Raw genomic sequence first — 20,553 nt, 5'->3', positions numbered from 1 at the left:
CTTTGAGGTTTGATGAATTGTTGCGCACCGATGTGGACCATGTTCCCTGGAGGTAGTGTCCTTCTATATGGGCTCCCCACCCACTGAGGCTTGCGTCTCTTGTAATATTTATACATGGGGGGCATTCTGCATGGTTTCCCCTGCTGTAGGTTTGATATGTCGATCCACCAAGATAGGAGCGTCTTACTTCTTTGGATATTGTCATTCTGGTGTCCAATGAAGTTTCCTTCCCATCCCATTTCAAAAGGATCTCTCGTTATAAAATCCTTGAGTGAAATTGACTCAGCTGGACCCTGGAAATGCATGAAGTCATTAAGCCCAGAACTCTCATGGCCCCTCTAATAGTGGCGTATCCTTGCTTTTGTAGCGACTAAACTTGTCTGACTGCCTGTTTGTGGGATGGAAGGAATAAGTGCTCTTGTTCTGAGTTCAGAAGGACCCCCAGAAATGTTTTTCTCCTTTCCGGCTCGAGACTCGACTTTTTTAGGTTTATTACCCATCCTAGCCTCTCTAGAAGCGACATGGTCTCCAGCAGATACTGTTCCATCTGTTGATGCGAGTCTGCCACTAACAGCAGGTCGTCCAGGCAGGGGATTATGAGAAAGTCTTTTGCCCTTAAGAAGGCCATCACCTCTGCCATGAGCTTTGTGAAGATTCGAGATGCGGAAGAGAGACCGAATGGTAGGCATCGGAATTGGAAATGAAGCATCTTCCCTCGGTCTTTTAATGGAAACCTGAGGTATTTCTAATGTGAGGTCTGGATGGGCACATCGTAATATGCACTTTTGAGATCTAATGTACACATTACCGAGTCTTTCCTTATTAGTATGACTGAACTGATGGTCTCCAATTTGAAGCGCCTTTAAGACACCCACTGGTTTAGTGGTTTCAAATTTATTATGGTCTGGTATTCTCCTCCTGGTATTTTTATAGAAAACAGACTGAAGTAATGGCCATGAAAATGCTGTGAACAGGGTAACTATGAGCTCTTGTATGTCTCTTAGAAGTCTTTCATGAACCATGGGAGATTTGCTGTGAGTCAGGCAATATCTTCTGGGGGGGTAGGTGGGTGAATTCCACTTTGTATCCATGAGCAATTGTGCACAGGATCCATTAATTCTGGGTAATCTCCTTCCATCCTTCTAGGAAGTATTGAAGTCTTCCCCCGATGCTTTTGGCATCATTGCCTGCCCGACCCGGTCCCCTGGTCATCAAAGGAGCTTCTGCCCCTACCACCCTTGGAGTAGCTCCACCTTCTGGTTTTACCCTTGCTTTTATAATCCTGCCTCGGATGGAATAGAGTGATCCAAAAGGCCGGGATCATCTTTTGTCTCTGTTCTGGGAAGCCCTTCTTCCTATCTGACGCTTTGTCCAGTAATTCATCCTACACTGGACCGAAGACATGGAGACCGGAGAACGGAGAACGGAATTGTGCATAGGTTATTTTTTGATTGGGTATCTGCAGCGCCCCAGAGTCCTGGTCGTTGCAGTACTGATGCTCCGCCACTAAGGGGGGCTATGGTACGTCTGATGGCACTGAAGGAGTTCACCTGACCAGGTATCACAGACACCAATACACTTCACAGTCTGGCCTCCAGGGGGAGCTAAGGGTGCTATGTATTAGGCCACTCCTCACATTCTGGTAAAACTGGTGGTTAGGTAGGAAGTTAGTGAGAAGCTGACTGGGTTGGAACCAGGCAACATCCTGTGGCAGAGGGTGTTGCAGGGGAAGATTCAGGGGGGTCCTTGTCAGAGGTGGGATCCTGACAGAGGCCTAGCGAACAGGAAAGAACGTTACGGGACCGCGCCTGCACTTCATCGCGGCGGTACCCCAAGAAAGGACAAGAAGCGAGGTTTATTGTGCTGAGTGAGAAACGAGATCAACGCAACAAGGAGCAACACCAGTAGGAGTCGTGCTGTAAGACGAGGCAACATCCTACTGAGGCGCGTAGCTGGTGGCCGGAAACGCCGAGGAAGTATTGAGCTCCAGGCCTTACTTCAAACCTACGGCAGGACAGTCAGTTATAGGTGGGCTGTCTCACTCAAATCACCTAAGAAGACATAGGGGGCAACAGTTGGAGAGGGGCGACACTAGGGTCCCGGAAGAGCTCCGAGCCTACCCGTCATACGGGTGCGTCCTAGCCATATCATCTGGGGGGGACGAAGAAGAACATCAAAATCGAGTTGTGTCTGTTTCTGAAGTTCCCTCACAACAGTTGTGGGGACTATCCCGTAAGCACAGCAGGGGAGGACCACAACACACAAGCGCTAGAAGGTAGGCACAGATTTCCACCTGCAAAGGGAACTCTGGAGGTGCCATCGGACCGGCCGGACTCACGCAGCCCGGTTAACCGTATTTCGGACTGAGGATCCTGAAGCCTTCAGTAAAGAGGTAAAGAGACTGCAACCTGGTGTCCTCCTTATTTACTGCGACCTGCACCGCACCACAACCTCACATCACTCTCCACCTTCATTGGACGCCCCTCAGCAGGGTCACGGGCTGGGTCTAGCCACCGTGACAACCCCAGAACCGAGACGTAGAGGCCCGGTACCAGGTGCCCCTCGGCCCTGCGGCAGTGGGGGCGCGCCATATCTCCCGACCATGATCATAGCCATAAGGCACGTCTAGCCGCATTAGACAGTGCATTGCTTCTGGCTGCAAAACGGACTGACTCTGCTGAGGCATCTGCCATAAAATCAGTCACCATTCTCAATAATGGTAAGGATTTCAGGATCTCTTCTCTGGGGATTTTGTTTCTGATCTGGTTTTAAAGTTCCTCTACCCAGAGACTCATTGATCTAGCTAAAGATGTTGCTGCTATGTTGGCTTTCATGACTGATGCAGATGCTTCCCGTGATTTATTAAGGAGGTCCTCCGCTCTCTTATCCATCGGATCCTTAAGGCCCGATGAATCCTCGAATGGGATTACCGTCTTCTTTGATACTATAGCTACTGGTATATCAATTTTCGGTATGGACTCCCAAATCTTAGTCTCCTCTGGATTGAAGGGGAGACAGAATTTGAAGTCTTTTGGGACCACCAGCTTTTTTTCCACGTCTTCCCATTCTTCTAGTATCATTGCAGTTATGTGGCGCCGTTATGTGGTTGTTCACAGGAAATACTCTGTTTCTAAGGGCTCTCAGGCCGCCAAACATCTCGTCTTGAACTGTTAGTGGCTCCGTGGAGTCCTCTACTTTCATGGTACTCAACTGCCTATAATAGAGTGTGTGTCCTCGGATGAAAATAAGAATCTCTTCCATTCCTCAGAAAGGAATATTGAGGAACTCTTGCCTTCACCAGAGTCTGGGTCAGAGTAGCCCGATACTTCCCTCCTTCCTCAGAAGTTGGATCCATGTGCCATCTGGGTCTCTTAGGGGAGAGAGATTGGGGTGGTTTTATAGTAGCAACACTGGCCTGAACCTCTTCTATGATCATGGTTCGCATGTTAGCTAATAAAGAGGTCTGTTCCTGTTTTAAGTAGTTTGGCGATGCATGTTTCATAGAGTTTCTTTTCATGTGCTTCGGGAAGTCTGGTAGAACAATTTCTTATTGGACTTCCTTTTGACTGCTGTCATGGGTCGCTTAGGGGTCTGCTTGTCCTAAAAGGCAATATGGAAAGGAAGGTCCTGTAGCTATCTGTATCTAGCCCAGCTGAGAGACCCTCACTATACCCCACTCATGTGGTCCAGGGATGGCTCTAAGGACTGGACTTCAGGACGGCTAGCACTCCATGTTCACTAAGTCAGTGTGTGCTGTGAGCTGTCTGTCTTAAGTAGTCTGTCTTACCCAGCTTCAAGACATCGTCCTCCTTCCAAGCTCAGCTGCTGCTAATCTAGGTGTTGCAGGTCTTCCTCCTGACTGCAAGTACGCCCAATGGAATGCACTGTGTGTGACCGAAAGTGTCCCTGCTCGGCCTGTTTCCCCTGGTCCATGCCCCCAGGATCTGACCCAGCGTGCACTGTACACGAGGAGCGCCGGAAATCCCACCCCCGGAAGTCATCGCCGGCGCGCCTTTCCAGTGACACGGCGTGAAACGCCAGTAATCCTGGCCCGAGAGGCTCCGCCCCCTGGAATACACCATAGAGTGCTCCCCGGCCAGAAGTTCCGGCCTTGCGGTCGCCCGCTATGAGGACGCAGCTGCAGCCCAGAGCCCTTCACTGAGGGATGTGACCGACGCCAGGAGCGCACAGCTCAACTGGGAGCGCACAGCTCAACCGGCCGCTGAGGGACCTCTCGCTGTGTCAGCAGTGCTGTGGGGCTCGAGCCTCCCCAACCCCAGAGCCCCCTAGGGAGGAGTGAAGTTTCGCCAGGAGCCCCTGCTCGACCAGACCCAAGGTATTTGTGTTCACACGTCCGTGCCCTCTAACTGCATCTGTCCCTGATAGGGACAGGAAAAACCCTGAAGGGTGATGGTGGGAGGGGCTATTTAACCTCTTCTATGCTCCTGTTCCTATCAAGGATATGAAAGACAACCTCCTGGTGGTGCTGTCAGGAGGGACATCCTGGAAAAAAAGACTTTCCCAGCAATAAATTTTGTATTTTTTTTCTGAAAAGGAGAAATGGTAAAAAAAAAAAAAAAAAAAAAAACACTCAGCAAAACACAATGCCTTCAGACCTCAAATAATGCAAAGAAAACAAGTTCATAATCATTTGGAAACAACAATACTAATGTTTTAACAAAGGAAGAGTTCAGAAAACGGTAATTAGTCTTACCGATAATTGTATTTCCAGGAATCCATCCTGACAACACCATGGAGGACGTCCTTCTTATCCATAGTGGGACAGGAAACCACGAGAGTTTAAAAGGACCCTCCCCATTCCACCCTTCAGTGATCTTCCAAAGTAACACATCTGGATGGATGCAAACAGAAAATTTATTTTGAACATAACAAGTTTTATACAAATGTTACTTCACATAAGTATATCACATATTTACATTAGGGAGGGAACTATCCGTGCTGTCAGGATGGATTCCTGGAAATACAATTATCGGTAAGACTAATTACCATTTTCCAGGTCACCACCTGACAGCACCATGGAGAAGTACCAAAGGAAACTTCCTGTTTTTAGGGTGGGACTACCGCTTGAAGCACCTTCCTGCCAAAAGCTAATTGAGAAGAGACTACATCTAATTTGTAGTGTTTTGAAAAGGTGCTAATATTAGACCAAGATGCTGCTCTGCAGATTTGATCTACCGAGGCCCCCCCTTTCTCTGCCCAAGATGTGGACATAGCCCTAGACGAGTGAGCTTTAAGGCCCTCTGGGGGATTCTTTCCCTGACCCTGATAGGCTACGCTAATAGCGGATCGAATCCATCTGGCTATGGTGGACTTTGACGCTTTTTTCCCTTTATTAGGACCCCCGTAAAGGATGAAGAGATTACTATCTTGCCTCCAGGCCCTAGTCATATCCAAGTATTTAAGTACCGTTTCCCTGACGTCTAGGTTATGGAAGACAGACTTTCTGGTTCCTAGGAAACTGGCAAAAAGATGGAAGTACAACTTCTTGGTTTATATTTGCAACTGAAGCAACTTTGGGAAGGAACCCCGGGTCAAGCTTTAAAACCAGCCTATCATCATATACTTGTAGATAAGGGTTCTGGATGGACAGGATCCAAGGATGGGCAGCAAGGGAAGTATCATAAAACACGCTGAGGGCTGATATCTGGACCCTTAAGGTACTTGGTTTAAGACCTTTCTTGAATCCCTGCTGTAAGAAATCAAGAATTTTAGGTATGTTAGGGCAATCAAGATCGATTGTCGTATCTCCACAAAAGCTGCAGAATTTTTTCCTGATCTTAAGATATATCGTTGAAGTCACCGGTTTTCTACTTGCTAGTAGGATAGAAATCACTCCCTCTGATAGGCCTCTAGCTCTTAGGATCTGCCGCTCAGGATCCACGCGGTTAACTGCAGATTCTCTGGGTTCTGATGAAGGACCGGACCCTGAGAAAGTAAGTTCCTCAATTCTGGAAGATGGTAAGGACTGTCTACTGCCAGCTTCCTTAGGAGAGGGAACCAGCTTCTTCCGGGCCAGAAGGGAACCACTAAGATCACTCGAGCTCTGTCCTCGCATATCTTCCTGAGGACCCTCGGCACCAAAGCCAGAGGGGGAAAGGCATATAACAGACCCTTGCTCCATGACAGAGAGGGCATCTACCCCTGCCGGGTTCTCCTGAGGGTTCAGGGAGTAAAATGCTGTTACTTTTGCTTTCCTTCTGGTTGCAAATAGGTCCACCATCGGAGTTCCCCAGCGTCGACACAGGGTATCGAAAACCCTTGCTGTTCAGTTCCCACTCTGTGGGAGATAATTTTTCTCTGCTCAGGAAGTCCGCAATCTGGTTTCTTGAGCCTTCTAAGTGAACCGCCGAAATCGAAAGTACCGATCTCTCTGCCCAGGCGAAAATCTGATCTGCCAGATGTTGTAGCTTCGGATGCCTTAGACCTCCCTGATGACGAAGAAAAGCCACCGTCGTCATGTTGTCCGATAGGATCTTTAGGTGTCTGTTTTTTAGCAAGATCCGGGCTGAACACAAAACCTTCCAAACCGCATGCAGCTCTCTGTGGTTTGAGGAATTGCTGCTGTCTTCCAGATTCCATTGTCCCTGGTAGTACCTTCCGAGTACCTGGCCACCCCAACCTTGCTGACTTGCATCCGTTGTTACCGTGACTGCTGGAGTCTGGACCCAAGGGACACCCACCTGGAGGTTTTCTGACACCGTCCACCATCGTAGGGATTGTCTGACCCGATGAGATAGGAAAAGGTCCTTGTCTAACGAAGACTGTCTTCTGTCCCATGATGTTAGAACCGTTCTTTGTAACTGACTGGAATGGAATTGACTCCAGCTGACACATGGGATACAGGCAGTCATGATGCCCAGGATCTTCATTGCATCTCTTATTGTCACTCGATTTCCTGCGAACCTTCTTTATCAGGTCGGACCGTCTTCCGTCCGGCAGAAACGATTTCCTGACCTTTGAATCCAGTACTACACCTAAGAACTGTCTTCTTGATCTTGGAGTTAGGTGTGATTTTTTCCAGTTCAACACCCATCCTAACCTCTGCAGTGTGGAGATCACTAACTGAGAATCGACCTTGAGTTGCCCCACAGAATCTGCCACTGATAGGAAATCGTCCAGATAGGGTACTATCGTGATATCTTGTTTCCTGAGATAAGACACGATCTCCATGATGAGTTTTGTGAACACTCTTGGAGCCGACGCCAATCCAAATGGAAGGCAACGAAACTGATAATGGAAGATTGATCCTTCCTTTTCTATTGCAAATCTCAGGTATCTCTGATGATGTGGAAATATTGGCACGTGGTAATATGCACTTTTTAAGTCTAAAGTGCACATTACCACGTCTTTTCCTAATAGGGGAATTGTGGAGCGGATGGACTCCATCTTGAACCTTTTGTACTGTAGCCATCTGTTTAGAGGCTTGAGATTTATAATGGTTCGGAATTCTCCTGAAGGTTTCTTTATAGAAAAGAGACCCGAGTAGTGACCTGTTCCTATTTGGTGAGGAGGAACAGGAGATATCGCCTCCATCCGGAGGAGATCCTGTACGTCCGACCACATTGGAGAGGCTGAAGAGAGACGGACGTTGGATACAAAATATCTTTCTGGGGGAAGGGAGTCGAATTCTATCCTGTACCCCTGAGATATAATCTGCAGGACCCACGGACTTGTGGTAATTTTCTCCCACTCCCCTAGGTAGTTCAGCAACCGTCCTCCTATCCTGGTGGCGTCATTTTCTCCGAAACTCTGACCTAGGGATTGAGGGACCTGGATCTCTACTTCGGTTCCTATTTTCTCCCCCTTTCAGGTAGCTCCATCTTCCTTGTTTACCTTTACCCCTATAGTCTGATCTCTGACTGTAATAGGGCCTACGAAAGGGCTGGAATTTTTTCTTTTTCTCTTCTGGAAACCCCTTCTTTTCATCAGAAGCCTTTTCCAGAATGTCGTCTAATATAGGCCCAAAGACTCTGCCTCCTGAAAAGGGAATGGAACATAATTTGTTTTTTGAATGGACATCCCCTGACCAGCTTTTTAACCATATAGCCCTTCGGGCTGCATTTGATAATGACTGGCCTCTAGCAGTGAACCTCACGGATTCTGCAGTGGCATCTGCAAGAAACCCCGTTGCTAATTTTAGTAAAGGGATAGCATTTAAAATAGACTCTCTAGAGGGTTTGACTGACAACTGTTCTTTGAAATCGTCGAGCCATAGATGCATTGCTCTCGCCACAGATGTTGCCGCTATATTTGTGCGGATCACTGCGGCCGAACTCTCCCAAGCTCTCTTTAGGAGACCATCTGCCTTCCTGTCCATAGGCTCCTTCAAGTTCGAGGAGTCTTCAAATGGTATGGCAGTTCTCTTAGACACCTTCGCTAGTGGGATGTCGATTTTCGGTATATCTTCCCAATCTTTGACCTCCTCATGGTCAAAAGGAAGACGTAGCCTAAAGTCTCTTGGAATGGATATCCTTTTCTCTGCCTCTTCCCACTCTTCTAAAATCATTGAGCTGCGGGAAGAGGTGATGAAGAGGTTAACAGCTGCTAACTGTGAGCAGAGTCAGAGACTAGCAGGCTCGGACTTACCGAATGTGGGCATTAACCGGGAAGACTTTTGATGTCTGTGAACGCAGGCCTCCGAACATCTCATCTTGGACAGACTGAGTGGTAGAAGGCTCTTCAACCTGCATAGTCTGTCTCACCGCCCCCAGAAGCTCATCGATATCGTTAGAAGAAAATAAGTACTTTTTTCCCTTATGAGGAGGCTCTCTGCACACTTCCTCTTCCTCCATCTCGGATTCAAAGGAACTGTCTTCAGATGACAGATCCGACTCCCTCTGTCTTTTTCTGGACCTGGGAGGATCCTGGAAATCAGACTGGACCGACTGGGGAGCAGATAAGTTAGATATCGAAGCCTGTACTTCTTCTCTAACCATGGCCCTCATGCTTGTTATTAGGGAGGCCTGCTCCTCCCCCACAATACGAGCAGTGCAGGCCTCGCATAGAGGTTTCTGCCAGGAGATATTGAGTTTTGAGGCACATAAAGGGCATCTCTTATTCCTCTTCTTATCTCCAGATGAGGGACGCCCCTAAAATAAATAAGAATACCGCTAATGGGATGTTTAATAGGGCTGAAGGAGAACGCACCACGAGGTGGGAACTCACATGTGCCTGGGTAACCGGGCCCTCTGCGCTGACTGCAGCTACAGGGTTTGAATCCTCCATAGCTGTCGCTGCCACTACCGCTGCGCACTACCTACCTCTTTTATCCGATGCAGTTCGTCCCAAACTCCTCCACAGGAGGAACGAGGATGACCGCCCACTGTTCCCGGCCGTGACCCGGAAGTGACGCACGGCACGGCGAACCGGAAGTTACTCGCCGCCATGCTCCAGCGCCCGGCCGGCGTCCTGAGATGTCAGCATACCTTCTGGCTCCAGAATCGCTTGCGAAGGGTGCGCCCTTGCAGGAGCGATAAGCAGGTACCTTCTGGGGCATCCTCTGAGGTCGAGAGCCCCCCCCGGGGGAAGCGACCTCCTCTACCAGGAGCAGCGCTGCACTGGTGCTGCTGAGGGACCCGATTACTTGGGTGTCAGCTATACAGAGGACATACAGTGGGAAGGAAGAGGCCGAGCACCCCCGATCCACACTCTCTGCATGGGACAGGCGAATCTCTCGTTGTTCCTTTCCACCGTAGGACAGGAAAAACACTGAAGGGTGGAATGGGGAGGGTCCTTTTAAACTCTCGTGGTTTCCTGTCCCACTATGGATAAGAAGGACGTCCTCCATGGTGCTGTCAGGTGGTGACCTGGAAATTAAAATTTTGTGGGATAACCAAGATTTTTAATCACAGCTTACATGCATCTTGGCATACTTTCCACCAGTCTTTCCCACTGCTCCTGGTGCAAAAATGTAAGCAGTTCTTTGTTTGATGGCTTGTGATTAGCCATCTTCCTCTTTATTACATTCCAGAGGTTTTCAATGGGGTTCAGGTCTGGAGATTAGGCTGCCCATTACAGGGTTTTTATGTGGTGGTCTCAATTTTTTCCCAGAGCTGTATTTACTATAAAGTGGTACCAATAAAAGCCTCAAAAACCTTTATTGGCAGACAAATAAAAGTTTTGAGTTTCAGACAAATCCAAGACCAAATTGAAAACAAAATGTTTATTTTTAATAGCAGTAAAATAATTAAATCCTAACAATGTTAATATCAATGTAATCATAAAGACCTGCAGGATACAACTAACAGGTAATTTTAAAACAAAATGCAAAAAGGCACAAACTAATTTTCTTCACAATGTCAACTCTTACGCCAATTTTCAGTACATTATATGATCATTAAAGGGGAGGTTCTTGGAAGGGGATAAAATGTAAGCAAAATAAATAAAAAATGGTCATGCAAGGAAGAGATTAATGACCTATAGTGTAATATGTTAAATATGTAATAATAGATGTCCTTTATGTAAATCAGCGTTATGCTCTTCACAGTGCTTTAAGGGCTCTTTAACACTTCCTGATATTTCTGGTACTGGAGAAAACAGTATTGGAGATATCAGTGTCCGTATGTGTAGTACTTGCGGCATACGTGTGGAAACCGTGTGCCACATCAGTATCACATGTAGCATTGCCTGGGAATCAGCGGTACTGTTCATGCTGTTCCCCAGCGCTGTGTGCTGAAGACAGCTTTCATCATTCTCTGTTGATGCTGCGATCAGTGCTAGCAGTGGACAATGTTGAGAGTTGTACTTAGCTGATAACAGCGAGAGCAGGTGGTGGCTGATGAGAGCATTTATCAACTGCTGCCTGCGCTATAAAAAAAAATAAATCTAGAATTAGACTTACCGATAATTCGGTTTCTAATAACCCATCACGAATGCACACTGGAGCATGTTAGCCCTTTCCTAATAGGGACAGAAGATACCAAAGAGGTTAAATAGCCACTCCCAAATCCTCCCCTCAGTGTCATTGTAAAGGTCCACAGGAGTATGAATGCTTCAAATTATATTTTATTCTGCTTATCTGAGTAATGCAAAATTAATAAGAAAAGGGAGGGCATTACCCAAGTTGTTGTGGCGGGTTTTTAGAAACCGAATTACCAGTAAGTCTAATTCTATTTTCTCTAATAACACACAACGACAGCACACCTGAGCAAAACCCAAAAGGAATGTTGTTAGGGAGGAATAATAGCCTCCCTAACAAGACTTTTCTCTCAAATTCCAAGTCTTTAACAGACATTAAGTCTAGCTTGTTATGTCTGAAAAATGTATGGACCGAAGACCAGGTGTGGCAGCTCTGAATATCTGCTCAATGGTAGCGCTGGCTTTCTCGGGATTTGGGTATTTCGCCCCCAGCAGTTTGCCCCAGGTACATTTCACCCCCCGCACATTTCGTCCCCAGCATTTGGACCCCGGATGTTTCACCCCCGGCAGTTCACCCCAGATGTTTGTACCCTTGTGGTTCAAGAATTCCAGTCCGTCATCAATGTTTACCCATCATTTGGCCTCCCAGATGTTTCGCCCCCGGATGTTTGTACCCTTGTGGTTCATGAATTCCCTTCCGTCATCAATGTTTCGCCCTCAGCAGTTTGCCCCCGGATGTTTGTACCCTGTTTTGCCCCCAAAATTGTGTGTTTGGATGTTTTGCCAGTTTGTCCTTGTGGTTCATGAATTCCCGTCCGTCATCAATACACATGCTACTAAAGTACTGTACAGAGTGCTGCACTTTTGTGACATGTTAAATCAACTGTTTCCATCTGTTAACCTCACAACTGATTGCATTATAGTATCAGAGCATTTTGCCCGCAAATTTAACAAGATAAAGAAATGTATTTATGGGAACAATATATATATTTTTTCTTTATTTAGGAATCTATTTTTGTTTTACACATTTAAAAAAAATTTTTTTTACTTTTTTATTTTGTTCCAGGGGGGGCATCACTGTATAGTGACAGATCGCTGATCTGACACTTTGCAGAGCACTGTGTCAGATCAGCGATCAGACATGCCCTGCTCCTGGCTTACCAGCGCCTGCTCTGAGCAGGCACTTGGTAAGCCACCTCCCTGCAGGACCCGGAAGTAGCCCCGCGGCCATTTTGGATCTCGGACCTGCAGGGAGGAGACGCTCGGTACAAGGTGAGCACATCGACTTGTACCAATCGTCTCAGGAAAGCACGCAGGGAGCCCCCTCCCTGCGCGATGCTTCCCTGTACCGCCGGAACACTGCGATCATGTTTGATCGCAGTGTGCCAGGGGTTAATGTGCCGGGGGCGGTCTGTGACCGCTCCTGGCACATAGTGCCAGATGTCAGCTGCGATAAACAGCTGACACCCGGCCGCGATCGGCTGCGCTTCCCCCGTGAGCGCGGCCGATCGCATATGACGTACTATCCCGTCACTGGGAATTAAGTCTCGGGTCACCTTGACGGGATAGTACGTCATATGGGATTAAGGGTTAATGGGGATAAATGTAAGGTCATGCACTTGGGTAGAAGTAATAAGATGTATAACTATGTGCTTAATTCTAAAACTCTGGGCAAAACCGTCAATGAAAAAGACCTGGGAGTATGGGTGGATGACAAACTCACATTTAGTGGCCAGTGTCAGGCAGCTGCTACAAAGGCAAATAAAATAATGGGATGCATTAAAAGAGGCATAGATGCTCATGAGGGGACATAATTTTACCTCTATACAAGTCACTAGTTCGACCACACTTAGAATACTGTGTACAGTTCTGGTCTCCGGTGTATAAGAAAGACATAGCTGAACTAGAGCAGGTGCAGAGAAGAGCTACCAAGGTTATTAGAGGACTGGGGGGTCTGCAATACCAAGATAGATTATTACACTTGGGGCTATTTAGTTTGGAACAATGAAGGCTAAGGGGTGATCTTATTTTAATGTATAAATATATGAGGGGACAGTACAAAGACCTTTCTGATGATCTTTTTAATCATAGACCTGAGACAGGGTCAAGGAGGCATCCTCTTCGACTGGAGGAAAGAAGGTTTAAGCATAATAACAGACGCAGATTCTTTACTGTAAGAGCAGTGAGACTATGGAACTCTCTGCCGTATGATGTTGCAATGAGTGATTCATTACTTAAATTTAAGAGGGGACTGGATGCCTTTCTGGAAAAGTATAATGTTACAGGTTATATATACTAGATTCCTTGATAGGGTTTTGATCCAGGGAACTAGTCTGATTGCCGTATGTGGAGTCGGGAAGGAATTTTTTTCCCCAATGTGGAGCTTACTCTTTGCCACATTTGTTTTTTTGCCTTCCTCTGGATCAACATGTTAGGTTAGGCTATGGGTTGAACTAGATGGACTTAAAGTCTTCCTTCAACCTTAATAAATATGTTACTATGTTACTAAACAATTTTTTCCTTCTTATAGGAGAGCGTTTAGAAGACAGCCATTTAACAGAAGGAGGCCGTATGACCACAAAGAGACCGCTGGGATACAAAGGAAACAAAACAAAAAGGTGCCTTGTTTAGTAGCTCCAATACAGCTAAACGTAGTTGATACCGCCAATGATGAGATCCCAGTAGGTGGAAGATTAAAATTTTTTCACCATAAATGGAAACACATAACATCAAGTCAGTGGATCCTTCACCTAATAGAATCTGGGTTGAAGCTAGAATTTTTTCGTATTCCACAAGATTCTTTTATAGTGACATCACTTAAAACACCAGAACAACGTTACAGTTACAAATGTTTAAACTTTTGTCTAAACATGTCCTCATAGAAGTGCCAGTGGGTCAGGAAGGAAGGGGATTTTATTCCTTTATTCCTGATTCCTAAACCTGATGGTTCATTCCGTACTATAATAAATCTTAGAAAATTGGATGCTTTTTTGTATGATCGCACCTTTAAAGATGGAATCAATCAGATCTACCATCAAACTTTTATTTCCTAGATGTTTTATGGCCGGTTTAGACCTGAGGGATGCGTACTACCATCTTCCTATTCACGCAGAACACCAACAATACTTCAGAGTGGCAGTCAACCTAGGAGGCCATGGAAAGGCAGCAGTCCTCCAATTGGAAGGAACTAAACGCGGTTAATCATGCTTTGAATTTTTTCCTTCCCCAGCTCCGAGGATCTCACGTAAGAATCCTATCGGACAATACGACAGTCGTCGCGTATTTAAATCATCAAGGCGGAACGCGATCATCGGAAAATCTAATGTCTTCTACGACAGATATCTTCGATTTAGCATAAATTCTAATAGCACCCTTCTGGCCAAAGAGGCCTTGGTTCTCATGCCTCCGAGTGATGTTGGTTTGCGATCCCTGCTGGATACTACCAACGATCCCAGACCTACTGTCTCAAGGTCCATTCCATCACCCGCAAGTGAAGGGTCTTCACTTGACGGCGTGGAACTTGAGAGGCAAATATTAACATCAAGAGGATTTTCCCAAGATTTGATTAATACACTACTGCTAAGAAGGAAAAAGTTTACAACCATAATATGTAGCAGAACATGAAGGAAGTTTTTGAACTTTTATGCAAAACCCTTCTCTTACACAGTTCCAATTAAGACAATCCTAGAGTTCTTGCAAAAGGGACATGAACTAGGGCTTTCAGTTAGTACATTAAGAGTTCAGGTGTCTGCTTTAGGAGCCCTTTATGGGGTTAATATAGCAGGTGACAGATGGATAGCAAGGTTCATTAAAGCATGCGAAAGAAGTACCCCAGAACATATTCCGCGTTTACCACCCTGGGACTTGAATCTAGTCCTTGATGCTTTAACTGAACCCCCCCTTTGAGCCTTTACAGTCTATTCCTCTAAAGAACGTCTCATATAAGGTAGCCTTATTGATAGCCTTAACATCTGCCAGAAGAGTTGGAGACATCCAGGAGCTCTCTGTAGACCCTCCTTTCTTTTTGACATACCAGCATAGGGTAGTTCTCAAACCAGCATCAGATTATTTCATAGGGTGGCCTTGGCCTTTTCCTCTCTATACATGTGGATACGGATTACTACATGCAAGTCCATCACAAACCTTATCACAGCTACACTCTCTCCACAGTGATAATCCTGGTAAAGAACCGTCTTAACCCCTAGGATAGATATGATATGGTGACCTCTACTGCTGTCACAAGCCCTGCACCCATGTCTGCACATTCCCACAAAACACTAATAAGTGTACAAAAAGCAACATATAAGTGGACTGAATACAATACAAGTACAATAATACAATAAAGGCAGGGGGGCTTTAAATAGCAATGTCAAGAAGTAATTTTTTGTAATGGTAGACAAAGTTTTTTGAGAAGCTCCAAAAGTCTCTTTATTCATTACTATTGTAAAATAATTTGCTGTCAATATGTTTAGTCCTTTGAGCACTTTTTCCTCACTTTTTGAAAAATACCTGATGGAAAAGGTAGCGCACATCACTTGGAAGCATCTCCAGAAGAAAAATTCTCCAATCAGAAGTCTACAAAACATGCTTCAGAAAAAAAAAATCCCCACAATCCAAAAACATTTAGAAAGCTTTTTAGAACACTCAAAAGTCATCCAGAAACTCCCAAAACAATAAACATTTCTTGAAGTGTTTTTAGGCCTCTTAACAAAAAAAAATAAAAAAAACTCAGTGCTCATAACAGTTCATGCCTCTGTCAGAGGTTTTTTTTTTTTTTTTACACGAGGAAAAAAAAAAAAATAGTGCCAATCCTTTTTTTCACTGATGAACCTTTTCTTTTTCTCCTTCACCTTAACCTAGCAGTCTACGAATACATGAATAACGGACAGCCCACCGATAACATCCGATTTTTTCAATAACCCACAGAATTTCAATAGTAGACAAGCCTCTGCGATTTTACATGGACCACTTGGTCTGAAAAAAGATTCAGACATGTGAACATCTACAAATACTGTCATAGGTAGGAGTGCCATCCTTGAAAAACTTGTGTGAATGAGCCCTAACGGTATTTTTACAATCTTTTCCTGTGGTCATTAGTTTTTCAAACAGATGGCACTTTACGGACTTCAGCAATCGCTCCAATTCTTAGTAGTTTTCAAAACCTACAGTGTCTTTTTTTTTTTTGGCGCATGTTTCAGTCATTTCTGTAGCACTTTTGCAATTTTTTTTCCAACATATAAGTAAAAACTAACCTGTGGTACATCTCTGAAATACGCAACACAGCCATTTCTCTTGTAGGTACTCTGAGTCTTAAATGTGTATTTTCCCCATGGAATTGCATAAGATGTGAAAAAATACACAGGTAAAGAACATGTACATTATTAGTGTAATCCACACTTCACTTCAATAAAATTGTGAAAGCCAAATACTAGAAAGTATCAAAACCAAAGAAACTTAAAAAAATGAAAACCAAAACGACAGACTGCAGCCTCAAAAATGCATGTAAAAAATGAAGTGAAAAATAAAAAAAAAACATTGAGAAAACTAAATTTATCTAAAGAAAATCAGCAACAAAAAGGAACTTGTAGTCTAAAACTTGGACTTCAGAGTCCGAACTGTTGGGAATTATATGTTTAAAGGAGTTTTCCAGATTAACAATATTGATAGCTTATTTCTGCAAGCCCTTTTCAGATGACGGGTGCAGTTACCTAAATTCCAGTCTGTGAACTTTCCATTTAAAGACTTTCACTGTGTTAAATATGTATTTTGATAATTTGTGCATCTTAATTTTCACTGCTGAGAATGATCAAGATTGAACAGTTATTCCAGTGTTAAATTTATTCAAATAAGTGAAATTACTATCTTAGTATCATACAGCACGTTCCTTCTAGCTTTGGGTCGTAGAAACAAACTCCTCCGCTTCTTATGTTTTACATTCCATCAGGGTACATCTTACCTTTTGATTACTTTTGTTTTGGCTCTAAACAAATTAATCCTTGGGCATCTTTAACCGGTAGCTTGAAAATCTAAATTATTTTCATGGAAGGGTAGAAATGTGTTCCTTCACTGATCAGAGCAGACTAGACTTCCATCTGTTTGGATCACTTTAACCCAGGTGTGTAGGGGAAGCCTGGAGTTAATCAGCTCACCTGTGCCCACGTTACACTCCAGAGTCTCTCCTCATACGTGACTGCCTGATCCTTTCTACGGGTGAAGTATGAAAGTTTCCATTAATCTATTGCTTAGGCCTCTTTCACACTTCAGTCTTTTGGCGTCAGTCTGAAACCGCCATTTTTGTCAAATAGCGGATCCGCCATTTTTTTTTTCCCATAGACATGCATTAGCGACGGATTTTGACAGATGGTCGTCAGTTCCATCCGCCATGCGACGGATCCGTCGAGATTTAGCGGACGTCATCTAGACATTGACGGCCATTGGAACGTTTTTTGTCTGCGCCGAAATGGCGGTTCGCGACGGATCCGTCGCGTCAGCCATTCCATAGAATGGCCGCCTATGGGCGACGGATTCGTCGCAACCGTCATTTTGGCGGATCCGTCGCCCCAATCTGCTTTTTCAATTGCGCATGCTCCAAAAAGTAGATACTTTTCCCAAGTAACGGATCCGTCAAAAAAAACGGATCCGTTAGAACCGTTTTCTCAACAATTGTGACGGATCCGTCGATCCGTCACTATGTCGGAGCTGACTGACGCCAAACAACTGAAGTGTGAAAGAAGCCTTAGGCCATGTTCACACTTTGCGGTTTTTACCGCGGAACCGCCGCGATTTTGATGCTGCGGGTCCGCAGCAGTTTCCATAGCATTTACATTAACATGTAAACCCTATGGAAACCGCAAACCGCAGTGCACATGCTGCGGGAAAAACCACGCAGAAACGCAGCGGTTTACAACCCGCAGCATGTCACTTCTTTGTGCAGAATCGCTGCGATTCTGCACCCATAGGAATGCATTGAACCGCTTACTTCCCGCATGGGGCTGTGCCCACATTGCGGGAAGTAAGCGGTTAATGTGCGGGTGGTACCCGGGGTGGAGGAGAGGAGACTCTCCTCCAGGCCCTGGGAAGCATATTTGGGTGTAAAAAAAAGAATTAAAATAAAAAATCATGTTATACTCACCTCTCGACGCTGTGGTCACATGACCGTGACATCACGAAGGGTCCTTCTCGCACATCATCTTTAGAAGCGGACCGCCGAGTGCAGCGCCGAGGAGATCGGGACATCAGAGAGGGTGAGTATAACCAATTTTTATTATTTTAACATTATACTATTGATGCTGCATATTGCTGCATATGCAGCATCAATAGTATAGGCGGAAACCGCGGAACAAACCGCGATAAATCTGCAGGGATAACCGCAGCGAGTTTGCCCTGCAGATTTATCAATTCCGCTGCGGGAGAACCCGCAGAGCACACCGCAAAGTGTGCACATAGCCTTACCGTACTTATTTTTTGTCTGCATGTTTTTATTCTGATTCTACATTAAGTTTCTTAATATTTTGTTTATCTTGTTCTGTTAATTCCCGAGAACCCCACTGATTGCTCCCCCCAAAAAAAGCCCTGTTCAGGAGGATGGAGAACACATCTCCTACCCCAGCTTGCAGAGGCATAGTATAGCATCCGATTTTTACAGATTGCAATTCTGGAACTGTAAGGGTATGTGCACACGCTGCGGATTTCGCTGCGTGTCTGCAGCGGTTTCCCATGAGTTTACAGTACAATGTAAACCTATGGGAAACGAAATCCGCAGTGCACATGCTGCGGAAAAAACACGCAGAAATGCAGCTGTTTATATTCCGCAGCATGTCAATTTTTTGTGCGGATTCCGCTGCGGGTTTACACCTGCTCTAATAGAAAACTGCAGGTGAAAACCCGCAGAGGAAACCGCACTAGAAACCGCAATAAATCCGCAGTAAAAACCGCAGCGGTTTTGCACTGCGGATTTATCAAATCCGCTGCGGAAAATTCTGCAATGGAATCTGCAGCGTGTGCACAAGTCCTAAGGGTATGTGCACACGTTGCAGATTTCCTGCAGATCTGCAGTGTTATTTTCCACGCAGAAACGCTGCAGATCTGCAAGTGATTTACAGTACAATGTAAATCAATGGCAAAAAAAAAAATTACTCTGCTAATGGTGCAGAAAATCTGCATGGAAAACACAGCAGATTCAAAAAAGGACCATGTCAATTCTTTGTGCAGAACTGCTGCATTTATGCACCCATTCCATAATAAAAATTTGCAGGGCTAAAAAAAGGAGGAAATCCGCACAAAAATCTGCAACGTGTGCACATACAAAAAAAAGGCACAGATTCTGACCTGCGTTTTCTGCCAAGAAATGCAGAATCTGCACAGAAAATACCACAGTCAAATCTGCAACGTGTGCATATAGCCTTTATGATCAATAGCCGCTGAGGAAAAAAACAGGTTGCATACAGACTGCACATGGATGTCAAATGAGAAAAAAAATTGAATGTCACTCTGACAGTCCATCTGGCATCTGATATTTTTTTTCCTCGCATCCATCCGATTTTGGAGTAAAATCACAGCATGCATGCGACTTTCTTCTAATGCCAAAGTTAGCTGAGAACCCCCCCCCCCAGATCTCCACTATATCTTTGATTAAGGCCGCTTGGTATCCGTGTCCGTCTGTGTACTATGTGCGGCACACGTGTCGCAACCGTGTGCCTCATCAGTACCACACGAACGGCCGCCGGGGAAGCAGCGCTACAGTAAGCGCTGTTCCCTGCGTGTGGTGCTGAAGCCGCCTGTCATCCCTTCTCCCCTGCTCTGCCGGCAGTAGTTCGAGCAGGGGAGAAGGAATGAAATAAAAAACGATGTGGGGTCCCTCCTATGTTTTTCAACCAACCCGTCAAAACTCACAGGTGCGGGCTGCTATTCTCAGGCTGGAAAGGGGCCATGGATATGGCCCCCCAGTCTGAAAACAGCAGCCAGCAGCTGCCCAGAAAAGGCGCCTTTATTAGATACGCCAATTCTGGAGCTTTGTCCGGTTCTTCCCACGTGCCCTGTAGCGGTGGCTAGTGAGGTAATGAGGGGTTAATGTCACCTTCCTATTGTAAGGTGACATTAAGCCAGCTTAGTAATGGAGAGGTGTAATAAAACACCACACAGTAAGAATAAAGTCTTTTAATGAAATAAAAAATTAACAGTTTTCCCATCTTTATTAGTCAGCCAATCCAAGCGAAGCCCACGATCTCCTGGGACAAAAAGTCAAAATAAAAAACCAACAATATACCCATACATGTCTGTCATACAGTCAGTCCCCCGCTGTATTCCATGTCTGGGGAATGTACAGTTTACAACCAGGAGCGCTGATAATGCGACCGCCCCCAGCTGTAAACTACTGGGGAATGAATGAGAAGCAGCAAGCACAGACTCAGTGACGTCACCACTAGTTACTGAGCAAGCCTGAGAATAGAAGCCCGCACCTGTGAGTTTTGCCGGGTTGGTTGAAAAACATAGGGGGACCCCATGTTGGGTTTTTCTTTCATTCATTCTCCCCTTCTCGCGAGCAGGGGAGAAGGGATGACAACCGGCTTCAGCACCACACGCAGGGGAACAGTGCTTACAGTAGCGGCCGTCCGTGCACACAGAAGACAGTGTACATTATTCTCCGTGTGCACGTGTGTGTGGCATGTTTTGCAG

The 20,553-nt window shown here is 45.4% G+C and overlaps 1 protein-coding gene across 1 annotated transcript in view; it reads right to left on the bottom strand.

Annotated features, from left to right (window-relative positions):
• Window positions 1–17,053, bottom strand: part of FMN1 (formin 1) — a 445,090-nt gene extending 428,037 nt beyond the window's left edge. The window contains exon 1 of the mRNA XM_077263405.1: window positions 16,835–17,053. The gene's annotated coding sequence lies outside the window, so the exon portion shown is untranslated. The remainder of the gene's footprint in view (window positions 1–16,834) is intronic.
• Window positions 17,054–20,553: the final 3,500 nt, after the last annotated feature.

The sequence above is a fragment of the Ranitomeya variabilis genome, chromosome 1, assembly GCF_051348905.1.
Source record: "Ranitomeya variabilis isolate aRanVar5 chromosome 1, aRanVar5.hap1, whole genome shotgun sequence".
Taxonomy (NCBI): domain Eukaryota; kingdom Metazoa; phylum Chordata; class Amphibia; order Anura; family Dendrobatidae; genus Ranitomeya; species Ranitomeya variabilis.
The sequence above is the reverse complement of the archived record's forward strand: the minus strand, read 5'-3'. Positions and strand labels throughout refer to the sequence as shown.